The sequence below is a fragment of the Arachis ipaensis genome, chromosome B09 (genome assembly GCF_000816755.2).
Source record: "Arachis ipaensis cultivar K30076 chromosome B09, Araip1.1, whole genome shotgun sequence".
NCBI lineage: Eukaryota > Viridiplantae > Streptophyta > Magnoliopsida > Fabales > Fabaceae > Arachis > Arachis ipaensis.
In genome coordinates, this window is record NC_029793.2 from 11,943,966 (window position 1) to 11,957,579 (window position 13,614).

Consider the following 13,614-nt stretch of genomic DNA (forward strand, 5'->3'; position numbering starts at 1 on the left):
TTTTTAAAATTTAAATAATTTAAAAAATAAAAATACATTTAATTATTTATCCATACTAAAAGATATTATTTCAATGTTATTGACAATTCTTTAGGTTTTTTTCAACAGACTCCTTTCTTTATTCTCTTCCTTCACTTTTCTCCGGTAAAAAAGATAAAGAAATCTTCTTACTGTCACTGCAACATTTATCGCGTGTCTCACTCATCTGAAGAGAACGTCGTCGTATCAGAGAATGTCGCCGTCTTCCTCATTTCAGAGAGCGTCGCCATCATCAGTCTCTCTCTTTCGGTAACTCGCTCTCTGTGATTTCTGTGATTTTAATTATTATAACATTGTTGTAATTTCTATAATTAATGTAATTTGCTTTGATTTGTGTGATTTTATATTAGTGGTCGTTAATTTTGTCAATTCTTGCTTGTTTTAATTGAAGTCATAGTGCTTGCTTTAATTTTGAGATTAGAGAATAATTTATTACTACGATATGGATGGGTATGTCTAAAATGAGTACAATAATTATGTATTTATTGAATGTGTCACATTTATATAGATCATTAGATTTTATTAGATGAAAATTAAAAGCCAATATAAAAAAAGAGTATTGATGGACTCTAATAAATACAAAATATCCTAGTACATAATAAATACTTTAAGTGATAATATTTTATGACAACAGAATCTTTTATTTTTAATTAATATAATTTTTTAATATTATAAAATTTTTTTCCATAATAATTAATTTTAATAAATAAAAAATACTCATATATTTTGTATTTATATATTTTATATTTAATTATTTAAGAATAAAAGATTCTGTTGCCATTTAAAGTATTGTGTATTAAAGTATTATCATTTAAAGTATTTATTTATGTACTAGGATATTTATTAAAGTCCATCAATGCTTTTCTTTTATATTAACCATTGATTTTCATCTAATAAAATCTAATGGTCTATATAAATGTGACACATCTAATAAGCACATAATTGTTGTGCTTATTTTAGACATACCCTATATGGATAGTCTAATTATAATTTGACATTCTTCGTCCCAGCTAGGACTAGAAGTGAGTCAAGTTAGCTCGAGCTCGACTCGTTAATAGCTCGATAAGTTAAACTCGTGAGCTAGTAAGCCAAGCTTAAACTTGGAATTAAGCTCATAAATTAAATGAGTCGAGCTTGAATTTGAATAAGCTTAGCTCATTAGCTCGTGAACGGGTTGACCTTTTTAAATAATTTTAAAATATATAAGTTATAATTCATTGATATAGAATTATAGATTATGTTCCTATTATTTGATCAAGCTCATGAGCTTTTCGTGAGCCGAGCTTGAGTTTAAAAATAGACTCAATTATTAATAAGCTGAGCTGTGAGCCAAGCTCAATTTTTGTGAGTCGAATTTGAGTTTGGTCTAACTCGACTCAATTCGGCTCAGTTACAACCCTAATTCTAGTCTTGGAAGGAGTTTAATTTGCTCTTGCAGGCTCTGTCTTTCTAATTTTCTTCATTGCTCTGTTTTGTTTTTCGTTTCTTTTAATTTATTAAATGTTAGAATATATATAATTAGGATCAATTAAAATTAATCATGTCATACAATAAAGTTCATATGATGACAAAATACTGAAATAGGTGGTACAACTTTAAATTACTTTTTACTCCACCGCTTAGTAAATGCTTCAATATTACTTAATTACATGTCTGGTTGGCAATAAGGACATTCACCATTATATTGTGTTTGAATATTTTCATGTGCTATTGGCATATTATATCCCGGTAAAAAAAAATCCTATATTTTAACTTTTTAATAAAGATAAGTACATCTTTATATGGAATTATTACAGAAGAGTAGAGAACAATAATATTATTTAAATTTGTATTTATATATATTATTCACAAAGGAACATGAGAAACTTATTTAAAAATATGCCTACTATATGTTTAATAAATACCTAACAATAAGATTAGAATTTAACTTGAATGTATTGATAATATAAATTAATTAATTAAATGTATTCATTTTGAGATAACTTTTTTAATAATACGTAAAAAGAATTATTTATGTGTTGTTAACAGGATAATATTGTCATATTTAAATATTTAATTACGCTTATCCGTCAGAATATATTAGGATCAATTAGCATTGATTAGAATTATTTAGTATATCTGAATATTTATCATAGAATATTACATTTTTATTATTATAATTCTCTTAACACCTATAAATACCTTTCTATATTGTATCATTTCAAACAACTTAAATATACTCAATAATACATAAATTCTTTCTTCAATTTAGTCCCATGTTTTTAACATTAAACACACAAAAAAAGCATTTTATGCAGACAAATAACTCATCATTATTTACAAGAATTGTCATGTATGTAATTGTTTTTCTGGATTACAAAAAAAGAAAAATAGTACGATAGTGTAATAATAAATATTTTTTATGAGTGCTTCTTAGTATATTAAATTATATACTTTAACAAACAAAAAGACTAATTATTTATAGTTATATCTTAAGTTACTATACGAAGAACTATAAAAGTTAGTTTGATCATACTAATTCTTAGATTATCACATACTATCCAAAAAACAGCAATAAAGGCTTAGAATTTGGAAACAGGTCAAAATAAGAAAATACAGTATATATTGAACGTACATCAGTCATGACAACTTATATATCGAAATCTCCATTCATCTTAGCACACTTGAATCTTACACTATGATTTTCATTTGAGTTTAGAAGATGGTGCTTTGAATCTTAATCACAAACATTTCTCAGCCATGTTGCAAGCGACAGAGTAACAAAACAAATCAACATGCACAGTATAATGTCATTCAAGTTGGTTGTCTGAAATAATAAACAAACATAAGAAAACTAAAATGTTAAGCAGCTGACCATTATTTAGATATCCATAGCTGAAACTCAAATATAGTAAAAAAAGTAAGGCAGAACTAATCGTTAGACTCAATGATATATCAATAATTTAAATGTAACTCCATAACTAAACAAAATCATAACAATTTAGTCGCTACCGTTGGCCCAAAGACAAAGCATTAGTTACTTTGCAACACATTAACAACATAAATGGATAAATAAATAAACAAATAAATAAGGTGAAGCTAGCTTTAGATCAACTCAGGTGTGCCAAGCTTAGGTAAATTTCATCTCAAGGAAAGTCAAAGTATCACTTGTATATTTAACGAAAACAACACACTTTTTTCTTATCTGAGATTAAGAAAATGAAGTTAACTGGGAAAGAAAAAAATTAGAATATAATTATAATGATATTCAACTAAGTATGCTGTCCAGAGCCCCAATGTAAAGCATATAGTCCCTTACATGCCCCCTACTTGAACCCAATGCCTCTTTCACAACCTGAACACACTCACAAAGAAACAAAGTCACAAACACTTCGTGAGCAAAATGCAAAAAGATAAAAGTTGCCAATTTTACGGATAACCAACACCATAAAAAGGAGAATCAGAACCAAATTAATAAAAATTAGAAAGAAATGAAGGATGGGGTATTGATAAAATATGATTGTACTGATTGCTTTCTTCTTCTTTTTCTTACCTGTCTTGAAAAGATCTTTAATTTCATCATCCTCTTCACCTTCCTCTGCCTAGAAAATCAACATAAGTCAGGTGTCAAAAGCTTTATAGTAAAACACTCCAACAAATCCCATAATTGATTTCTTGAAGAAATTGTTCTAACTAGATCATAAATAGAGACCGAATAGCTTGAAATGAAAAGAAAGCTTAAGTTACATCCATCACATATTTTGGTTTACAACATGCTACTGGTACCAAGAAATGATCCTAATCAGAAGGATATCAAACACAGTGGATCTGCTATTCTGCTTACAGGAGAATCTAGCAGTAAAAAGAAAAATTTGGGAGAATTAATCACCAACCTGGGGAGCATAACCAGGAGAACGAGGTTCATCACTGCCAATAGTAACCACCAGCTTCCACCCCAGTGTCATCTATAAAGTTGTCATCATCCACGTTCCTAACACCCTCATGATCATCCTATATAATGGAAACGGAAAATTTAAACAGAATCACAACCCTAATTCCTAAATTTGCAAACAGACTAAAACAAATCAAACAGAGGTAACAAATAGAAAATAGAACAAAAATAGAACTAGAGCATCTTGAACAGAATCATAAACACATAAATTGAAATCAGAATCATAAGAACAAATTCTAAAATTTTTTAACCCTTATAAACAGAACTCAAAAAAATTCAAACAACCAAATAAACAGAACAAGAAAAAAAATAACTGAATGAAATCAGAAACAAATTTAGATGGAAAACCTAAACAAAAAAATAAGTAGAACAAAAAAATAATTGAACGAGTTCAATGAAGCAGATTCATACAATAAGAACATAAGAGGAACGAAAAAAGTGAAATCAATGAAGCAAATTCATACCCGAGGCTGAGGCTCCATTGTAACTCTGGAAGTGGAGGATGAAGGGGGAGACGGAGTACCACGGCATTGGCGACGACTCAAAGAGAGAAGAGAGATACTGAGAATGAACGACGGGGAGAAAGAGCCTAATAGCGACGCCGGGAGATGGGCGAGACTGGCAGCGAGTGCCAGATTGAACGGCGACGGTGACGGCAGAGACCAGAAAAAAGTGGAGTAGGTGGTGGTAGCTTTTTAGATGGATTGAAAAGTGCATTGAGGAATTAGGATTTTATTAGATAAACTTTAAAAATATTTGTGGTAAATATAAAAAAATAATAATTATTATTAAATCCTGATATGGGGTATACTTGTAAATTATTTGTTGTGCATATTAAAAAGGAAAAGTATGAGGAACTAATGGAATATTTGTACAATGGAGATTTCAGGAGTATTAGAGATATAACTATTAGTGTTACATTTTTCTATTAGCTAAAACTTTTGGGATGAGTGATATCATGACATGGTATTAGAGCGCTAGATTCAAAAGGCCAAGAGTTCGATTTGTGGTGAATTCCAAAATCAGTTTAAGCTTTTGGGAAGATGTTTATTATCCTAGTTCAAAAGATTTGAGTTTACTAAAGACACATCTTTACTATAAATGTAGAGTCAGCCTATTCGTTTTTTCAAACGTGGAGTTAGGGGTGTTCGCGGTGCGATTTGGTTCGGTTTTTGAGTAAAAAGTCATCCGATCCGATCGTCTAATTAAACTGCGGTTCAGTTTGGTTCGATTTTTTTATCAAAACCATCCGAACCAAACCAAACCAATTAAAATTGGTTTGATTTGGTTTGGTTTATTCGGTTTTTTCAATCAATTAAAAAAAATACTACTATACTACTTCACAAAGTCGTAACATGATATATTTAGAATCATTTATTTTTTTGGAAGGAAGAAATCACTTTTAGACGAATTACCAAACATAATCAGTATACATCAAAATCAATTCTACAAAAGTTATAATGCAAACAAAGCTTTCCTCTATAATAGGGCCTATTCTAAAAGTACCCATGACCTCTTCTTTAGACACCAATGTAAGAAGTGGAATGAGTGCAAAAGGAATTTGAATTGACTGAACCACATTGAGCCATTCATTCATAGTATCCAATGAACTCTTTGATGTATTAAAAACTATAGCAGCTATCATTGTTGGAACAATAGCACCACTTCTAGTAATCAATGACCTCAACCATTTCTTTATATTTAGCTTCAAAAACCCTTCAGTTATGAATTGTCCTGCATATGTTCCTGTAATTGTGCTACTTTGTCCTGCTGCTAACAAACCAATTCTTCGTATATATAGAATTGGAAACAAAAGTAATAAATCATACTAAATCAGTTCAAAATTAATTTTTTATTTTTTCAAAATAACTAATAATAATAATAAACCAGAAGCAGTTGCAGATCAAGTTTTTGGATATTATCAGATAACAACAAACAAAACAACAATTTCAGTATGAACAGCAAACAGAACAGCAATTTCAGTAATTCAGTATGAACAACCCAGAAGCAGTTTTAGTAATTCAGTATGAACAGCAATTTCAGTATGAACAACCTAGCAAATGTACATATTGAAACTAAATCGGAGTAAAATACTGTTACAATAGAATATCAAATGACCAAACAAAAAAATCAATATGTCAACCAAAAAATGATATAAAATTTGATAAATACCCTCCAGATGCTGCTGCAGATACAAAAATAGGTTCCACAGGGCTGCACTTTATGTACAATACACTGCAAAACCACATGTATTAGAGAGAGCATAAAAGCAATTCACATACCAAGCGGTCAGATTTACATTCCCAGTCAAGAGACAATTTCTGTGCCACAATATGTGGTTGCATTTCTAGATACCGGAGTTGATGAATCATGTCCATATTATTTATTAAAATACTCTATGGCAAATGGGTACAATTAAAACTGAAATTATCAAGACTGCTCCATTTTCTCGAGTAATAATCTTGATATGTTTGTCTTCAAGCTTACCTAACAATTCCATCTAGAGAAGCACTAGCAATATTGTTCCCGGAAGCAGAGAAGCAACATCTGCTGATTGGACTAGTGTGCCTCAAGAACGCCTCCTAAAAACACCACAATCAGAACCTAGAACCCTAACAATCAGAAATAATACACATTCAAAAGCTAAAATCCCCAAATACAATAAAAAGCATAAACAAATACAACAATTAACAACAAATAAATGAACAATCAACAACAATCAGCAACAAATACATAATACATAGAATAGAAATTATTCAAATTAATACCTTACCTGGAGGCTCTATTTCTGGTGTTCGGCGCTGGGAGGGGCTGAAAGGGGCTGGTCCGGCACTGCTGGGTGGCTGGTTCGGTGCTGCTGAGAGGGGCTGCGTTCGACGGGTCGCGCTATTGGGAGGAGCTGAATGTCGTTGATGGGTTCGCCGGTTCGCGCTGCTGGGAGGGGTTAGGAGGCGCTGCTGGGAGGGGCTGCGAGGCGCTGGTTCGGCGGGACTGGGAGGGGCTGGTTCGGCTGGACTGGAAGAGGTAGCAAGAAAAGAGCAAGGAGAAGCGGCGCGACCGCGTGAGTGTATTAGGGTTTAGGTTAGGGATATTTTGTAAAATTAATTTTTATATATATATACACCGGTTCTTCGATTTTCGATTAAGGTTTTCAGTATCAAAACCGAAAATCGAACCGAACCGCATAAAAAACAGCAAAATATGATTTTATCGGTTTTTTTGATTTTTGGTTTATTCGGTTTTCAATTTTTTCGGTTCGGTTAATCGGTTTTGTTCGGTCCGGATCGGTTTTGAACACCCCTATGTGGAGTCATAGAGTCCGTCTTTGTGGAGTGAGTCTATCCACGTTTAGAAATGTGGAGTAACTATGCAGTTTTAACCCTTTTACGCTTCCAAATTTTCTATATATATCCCCATATATCAGATTTTCAATATGCAAACTAAAATTTCTCAAATCTATCTAAAAGTTTGTTTTGGATTGAAAATTTTAAATCTAAAACATGAATTTTAATATTATATTCAAATTCTTTTGTTTTTTTATTATTATTATGTATAGCCATGTGTAATCCAAAAGTCCTTCCTTGTGATGAGAAGGACAAAAACACATTAACAATGTTCAAATATGGAGTTATTGATTCCTCCGGAGTACTTTTTCTATGGTCCATTGAAAAAAAAATATTATTGCCAATAGAGAGGAGTCTATTGTGACAACCCTACTGGCAAAGTCACGGGGCTCAGTCTTACTTGTCCTCTATCAAATTTATCCTGTTTATGGTAATGATGTTAACAAACTGCATTGCCTAACAGGTGAGCTCAACATCTCTTCTTTGTTTGAGCTTCAATTTCTAAGTTTTTTGGAGTTGGGCAACAATGACTTTAGCATCATCTATTATCATAGTCAGGGTAGAAACTCTTCCAACAACCTCCACCGCCTTGATTTGTCAGATAATGGCAATCTTAAAGCTGATCATATGCTTCATTGGATTTCTAATCTTTCCTCTCTGTAGTATCTGGACCTCACTGGCATTAATCTTCAAGAGGAAACTAATTGGCTTCAGTTAGTTACATTGCTTCCTTCTCTTTCAGAGTTATATTTGGAGTATTGCGGACTTCGAAAAATTTATCCATCCCTGCAATATGCCAATTTTACTGCACTTGACGTCCTTGATCTTTCCAACAATGATTTTGTTCCAGCTAAGTTACCAAACTGGATTTTCAATTTCAGTTATGGTATATCAGCTATTTTCCTCTCAAAAAATTCATTGCAAGGCCAACTTCCTCAAACATTTCCACACTTTCAAAGACTTGATTCCTTGTTTTTGGATGACAACAATCTTAATGGATCCATTCTAAAATGGGTGGGTCAACTTGAGAAACTAAAAAACCTGTATCTTCCTAGAAATTCATTTTCAGGTTCTTTTCCTACAGGTTTAAAAAATTTGTCATCTTTTACTTGTTTATCACTTGAATCAAGTTCTTTTACTGGAAATATTTTTGAAAAATTTTCACCCCTTTTTCTACCTAGAATATTTAGGTTTTGGCTCACAAACATTATTGTTCAACTTTGATCCTCAATGGATTCCTCCTTTTCAACTCCAAACTTTGATCTTAGATGCTGTGAGGCTGAAACTTCCTTCATTTATATATAGATAGGACTCGCTGCCACTTTTAAACATTTTGAACTCAAGAATCCTACTAGAACCAAGTGAAAAGTTTTGGAAATTTATTTCTAATCAATTTGAATATCTTGTTTTGCAAAATAGTTCAACCAATGACAGTATTTCGAATGTGTTATTTCATTCTAAAGTATTCATAATAAGTAGCAATAATTTCAGAGGTAATGTGTCTCGAATATCCCCAAATGTCAATCTTTTGGATTTATCCTACAACTCTTTGTCTGGATCTATTTCTCATTTCTTATGTTGCAAGACAAAAGAAAAAAATAATTTGAAATATTTGGATCTCTCTCATAATCTATTATAAGTAGAGATTCCAAATTGTTGGATTCATTGGAAATCAACGGAATATATTAACTTAGAAGGCAATAATTTTAGAGGCCAAATTCCCTACTCAATAAGTATTTTGTCCAACCTAATTTCATGTAGTCTATTCAATAATAGAGTATTTGGAGTAGTGTCTGTTTCATTAAAAATTTGTGAAAAGATTCGAATTCTTAATTTATGTGAAAATAAGTTTTTAGGAGCTATATTAAATTGGGTAGGACAAAATATAATTGCGCTCCAATTACGATCCAACCTATTTAGTGGTAATATCCCCATTACAATATGCAAGCTTGATTTTCTCAAGATATTGGATCTTTCAAATAAAAAATTATCAGGGCCAACTCCAAGTTGTTGTGGAGTCAGTCTATTCGCTTCTAGAAATGTGGAGTCCGTCTTTGTGGAGTCAGTCTATCCGCGCTTAGAAATGTGGGGTAACTCTGCAGTTTTAGCAGTTTTACGCATCCAAATTTGCTATATATATCACCATATTTCAGATGTCCAATATGCAAATTAAAATTTCTCAAATTTATCCTATTTATGGTAATGATGTTAACAAACTGCATTGCCTAACAGGTGAGCTCAACATCTCTTCTTTGTTTGAGCTTCAATTTCTAAGTTTTTTGGAGTTGAACAACAATGACTTCAGCATCATTCATTATCATGGTCAGGGTGAAAACTCTTCTAACAACCTCCACCACCTTGATTTGTCAGATAATGGCAATCTTAAAGGTGATCATATGCTTCATTGGATTTCTAATCTTTCCTTTTTGCAGTATCAGGACCTCACTGTCATTAATCTTCAAGATGAAACTAATTGGCTTCAGTTTGTTAGATTGCTTCCTTCTATTTCAGAGTTATATTTGGAATATTGTGGACTTCGGGACATTTATCCATCCCTGCAATACGCCAATTTTACTACACTTAACGTCCTTGATCTTTCCAGCAATGATTTTGTTCGAGCTAAGTTACCAAACTGGATTTTCAATTTCAGTTCTGGTATATCAGCTATTTTCCTCTCAAAAAATTCATTGCAAGAAAACTTCCTCAAATATTTCCACACTTTCAAAGCCTTGATTCCTTATTTTTGGATAACAATGTTCTCAATGGATCCATTCCAAATTGGATGGGTCAACTTGAGAAACTAAAAAACCTGTATCTTCCTAGAAATTCGTTTTCAGGTCATTTTCCTACATGTTTAAAACTTTGTCATCTTTGACTTGTTTATCACTTGAATCAAATTCTTTTACTGAAAATATTTCTGAAAATTTTTTTCACTCCTTTTCAAACCTAGAATATTTAGCTTTTGGCTCACAATTATTGTTGTTCGACTTTGATCCTCAATGGATTCCTTCTTTTTCAACTCCAAACTTTGATCTTGGACGCTGTGAGACCCAAACTTCCTTCATGGATATATAGACAGTACTCGATGACACTTTTAAACATTTTGAACTCAAGAATCCCATTAGAACCAAGTGAAAAGTTCTGGAAATTTATTTCTGATCAAGTTGAGTATCTTCTTTTGCAAAATAGTTCAATCAATGGCAGTATTTCGAATGTGTTATTTCATTCTAAAGTATTCATGCTAAGTAGCAATAATTTCAGAGGTAATGTGCCTCGAATATCCCCAAATGTCACTCTTTTGGATTTATCGAATAACTCTTTGTCTGGATCCATTTCTCATTTCTTATGTTGCAAGACTAAAGAAAAAATAATTTGAAATATTTGGATCTCTCTCATAATCTATTATCAGGAGAAATTCCAAATTGTTGGATTCATTGGAAATAATTGGAATATATTAACTTGGAAGGCCATAATTTTAGAGGCCAAATTCCTTACTCAATAAGTATTTTGTCTAACCTAGTTTCATTTAGTCTATTCAATAATAGATTATATATCTAGAGAAGTGCCTGTTTCATTAAAAATTTGTGAAAAGCTTCCAATTCTTAATTTAGGTGAAAATAAGTTTTCAGGAGCTATATCAAGTTGGGTGGGACAAAATATAATTGCGCTCCAATTACGATCCAACCTATTTAGTGGTAATATCCCTACTACAATGTGTAAGCTTGATTTTCTCAAGATATTGGATCTTTCAAATAACAAATTATCAGGGCCAATTCCAAGTTGTTGTGGAGTCAGTCTATTCGCTTCTAGAAATGAGGAGTCAGTCTTTGTGGAGTCAGTCTATCCACGTTTAGAAATGTGGAGTAACTATGCAGTTTTAGCACTTTTACGCTTCCAAATTTGCTCTATATATCCCATTTGTCAGATTTTGAATATGGAAACTAAAATTTCTCAAAACTATCTGAAAGTTTTTGAATTGAATTTTAAATCTAAGAATTTTCAATACTACATTCAAATTCTTTTATTTTTTTATTCTTATTATGTAGAGCCATGTGTAATCCAAAAGTCCTTCCTTGTGATGAGAAGGACAAAAACACAATAATCATGTTCAAACATGGAGTTATTGATCTCTCCGGAGTACTTTTTTATGGTCCATTGGAAAAAAAGATTGTTGCCAATGGAGAGGAGTCCATTGTGACAACACTACTGGCAAAGTCACCGGACTCAGTCTTACTTGTCCTCAAATTTATCCTATTTATGGTAATGATGTTAACAAACTGCATTGCCTAACAGGTGAGCTCAACATCTCTTCTTTGATTGAGCTTCAATTTCTATGTTTTTTGGAGTTGGGCAGCAATGACTTCAGCATCATCCATTATCATGGTCAGGGTGGAAACTCTTCCAACAACCTCCACCACCTTGATTTGTCATATAATGGCAATCTTAAAGCTGATCATATGCTTCATTGGATTTCTAATCTTTCCTCTCCGTAGTATCTGGACCTCACTGGCATTAATCTTCAAGAGGAAACTAATTGGCTTCAGTTAGATACATTGCTTCCTTCTCTTTCAGAGTTATATTTGGAGTATTGCGGACTTTGGGACATTTATCCATCCCTGCAATATGCCAATTTTAATGCACTTGACGTCCTTGATCTTTCTAACAATGATTTTGTTCCAGCTAAGTTACCAAACTGGATTTTCAATTTCAGTTCTAGTATATCAGCTATTTTCCTCTCCAAAAATTCATTGCAAGGCAAACTTCCTCAAATATTTCCACACCTTCAAAGCCTTGATTCCTTGTTTTTGGATGACAATGATCTCAATGGATCCATTCTAAATCGGGTGGGTCAACTTGAGAAACTAAAAAACCTGTATCTTCCTAAAACTTTATTTTCAGGTCATTTTTCTACCGGTTTAAAAAATTTGTCATCTTTGACTTGTTTATCACTTGAATCAAGTTCTTTTACTGGAAATATTTCTGTAAAATTTTTCACCCCTTTTCTACCTAGAATATTTAGGTTTTGGCTCACAATCATTATTGTTCAACTTTGATCCTCAATGGATTCCGCCTTTTCAACTCCAAACTTTGATCTTGGATGCTGTGAGGCCCAAACTTCCTTCATGGTTATATAGACAGGACCCGCTGCCACTTTTAAACATTTTGAACTCAAGAATCCTACTAGAACCAAGTGAAAAATTATGAAAATTTATTTCTGATCAATTTGAATATCTTGTTTTGCAAAATAGTTCAATCAATGGCAGTATTTTGAATGTGTTATTTCATTCTAAAGTATTCATGATAAGTAGCAATAATTTTAGAGGTAATGTGCCTCGAATATCCCCAAATGTCACTCTTTTGGATTTATCCTACAACTCTTTGTCTGGATCTATTTCTCATTTCTTATATCGCAAAATAAAAGAAAAAAATAATTTGAAATATTTGGATCTCTCCCATAATCTATTATAAGTAGAGATTCCAAATTGTTGGATTCATTGGAAATCATCAGAATATATTAACTTAGAAGGCAATAATTTTAGAGGCCAAATTCCCTACTCAAAAAGTATTTTGTCCAACCTAGTTTCATTTAGTCTATTCAATAATAGATTATCTGGAGTAGTGTCTATTTCATTAAAAATTTGTGAAAAGTTTCGAATTCTTAATTTAGGCGAAAATAAGTTTTTAGGAGCTATATCAAATTGGGTAGGACAAAATATAATTGCGCTCCAATTACGATCCAACCTATTTAGTGGTAATATCCCCACTACAATATGCAAGCTTGATTTTCTCAAGATATTGGATCTTTCAAATAAAAAATTATCTGCGCCAATTCCAAGTTATTGTGGAGTCAGTCTATTCGCTTCTAGAAATGTGGAGTCAGTCTTTGTGGAGTCAGACTATCCGCGTTTAGAAATGTGGAGTAACTATGCAGTTTTAGCACTTTTAAGCTTCCAAATTTGATATATATATATATATATCCCCATATGTCAGATTTTCAATATGCAAACTAAAATTTCTCAAATTTATCCTATTTATGGTAATGATGTTAACAAACTGCATTGCCTAACAGGTGAGCTCAACATCGCTTCTTTGTTTGAGCATCAATTTCTAAGTCTTTTGGAGTTGGGCAACAATGATTTCAGCATCATCCATTAGCATGGTCAGGGAAAAATTTCTTTCAACAACCTCCACCACCTTGATTTGTCAGATAATGACAATCTTAAAGTTGATCATATGTTTCATTGGATTTTTAATATTTCCTTTCTGCAGTATCAGGACCTCACTGGCATTAATCTTCAA

General features: G+C 32.2%; 1 long non-coding RNA gene across 1 annotated transcript; it reads right to left on the bottom strand.

The window, feature by feature from the left end:
• LOC107616665 lies at positions 2,674–4,699 on the bottom strand. The gene is made up of 4 exons (XR_001614591.2): positions 4,435–4,699; positions 3,912–4,029; positions 3,572–3,620; positions 2,674–3,373 (listed from the first exon to the last, which is right to left on the bottom strand). It is a non-coding gene; the product is annotated as an uncharacterized LOC107616665 (long non-coding RNA).